The sequence below is a fragment of the Humulus lupulus genome, chromosome 2 (assembly GCF_963169125.1).
Source record: "Humulus lupulus chromosome 2, drHumLupu1.1, whole genome shotgun sequence".
NCBI classification, from domain to species: Eukaryota; Viridiplantae; Streptophyta; class Magnoliopsida; order Rosales; family Cannabaceae; genus Humulus; species Humulus lupulus.
The window spans coordinates 248,193,483-248,195,294 of NC_084794.1; the positions used below are offsets into that span (position 1 = coordinate 248,193,483).

The 1,812-nt window shown below is 31.7% G+C and overlaps 1 long non-coding RNA gene across 1 annotated transcript; it reads right to left on the reverse strand.

Annotated features, from left to right (window-relative positions):
- Positions 1-1,227: 1,227 nt before the first annotated feature.
- Positions 1,228-1,571, reverse strand: LOC133816625 (uncharacterized). The gene is made up of 2 exons (XR_009885383.1): positions 1,510-1,571; positions 1,228-1,392 (listed from the first exon to the last, which is right to left on the reverse strand). It is a non-coding gene; the product is annotated as an uncharacterized LOC133816625 (long non-coding RNA).
- Positions 1,572-1,812: the final 241 nt, after the last annotated feature.

The following is a 1,812-nucleotide window of genomic DNA, read 5'->3' on the forward strand; positions in this document are numbered from 1 at the left end:
AATCAAGATTCAAATTATAAATAATTAATTTGATAAAGGATTTAAATAATTATTTAATTAATTAAATCAATAGAAAATAATATAGGCCTTGATTTTAAGTCCAATGGGCTTATAATCAAATGGGAAATTTCACAGGCCTATAGCCCATGATAATTTCGACCTAGGGCTTCAAAATGGCTGTTATTTTATTGATTTTTTAATTAAATTAAATGGCCTAATTGAGTCTATAAAAGGAGTGCTTAGAGAGAAGTCAAAACATAAGTCACAAGTCAGATTTTCTGATAGTTTTAGATTCTCTCTAAACACAAGTCCTTTTCTAAGCCTCTTTGTTATTTTCTCTTCTTCTCTCTATATCTATCTCATGTGTTGAGAATTGCCCACACTAGTCTAGGTGGTTCTAAGGATACATTGGAAGATTGTGAAGAAAATAGAAGATCGGTTCAGTTTCTTGATAATACTCTGCGACAAAGAGGATACAAGAGTTAGAGAAACTGAAGGAAGGATTCTTTAATTCCATTGCGTATAATTCACTCATTTTTGTCACCTAAAACAGGCAAAATTAAACTAGAAATAAGAAAAGAAACAAAATACAATAAAGTGTCTTTTTCCACTCTCCAATCTGATGATTTACACTGGTTTTGGTTCTCTATTTATAGAGAAAATAGGACCCAAATGTGTAAAATCGTGTACAAAATAGTGGGGGAAATGGCTGCAAAATTGGAGCAAAGTGGGACAAATGTTGGCTGGTGGAGTGGGGAACATGGCAGGCGGCGTGGGGACGCGTGTCAGGTGGCACTACTACAAAAAGGGTTTTTTAGGACTAGCATTGCGAGTCCTAAAAAAATTTTTAGGACTCACGGGGCGCAAGTCCTCTATTTGAGAGCCTTAAAATCTAAGGTTTTGCGAGTCCTAAAAAATCTGGTTGAGTACCTTTAATTAAGTTTTTAGGACTCGCAGTTGAGTGCCTTTAAAAAAGTTGTCCTAAAAAATATGTTTGAGTGCCTTTAAGCGAGTCCTAAAAAAATGTTTTTAAGACTCGCAACGCTAGTCCTAAAATATCGGGTTGAGTGCCTTTAAGTAATTTTTTAGGACTCGCTTTGCATGCCCTTAAAAGTAATTTTTTAAAAAAAAAATACAACTACAATTTTAATTTTGATTTAAAAATATATATCCATTTGAGTGTCGAATATGTATCAAAAGAATTTTGAAAAGAAAATACTAAAAAAATGGAAAAAAAATTTTACGAAATAAATTTAAAATTTCTAAACATGTATTGTAATTAGCTAGCTATAACATCATTCATTTTGCTCTAACCAATTGTAAAAATGGCATTGCCCATTCTTCTCTAACTTCGTCAATTTCTTGAGTAGTATATGGTTTGTCGGAGGTGAACTGAAAAAAAAAAAACAAAACAAAAATTTAATTATAATTATATTAGTGGTAATAAATTCAAAGCATATATAAAAATTGTACTAGATTAATACTATGTAGTTGTATATTGTTTATTACCTGTTTCGACAAGAAATGTTTGATATGAGGGGCATTGATAAGTACATTCTTCATCATCCTCATAACATAATATCCGCAGTCGATGTTGTTTGGTTGTTTACGACACTATATAAAGATTGGTAATACATGTACAATTCTTAGTATTAAATATCTTAAACATCTTTACATATACATAAACTATACAAATAGAAACATACCGTAGGTTGGAAATACATTACTCCCGATGAGCGTTTGTTGATCTTTTGACGTGCTTTCATTCTTTCTGTGAAATACATCTCGAATGCATCATGGATGGACTCCTGG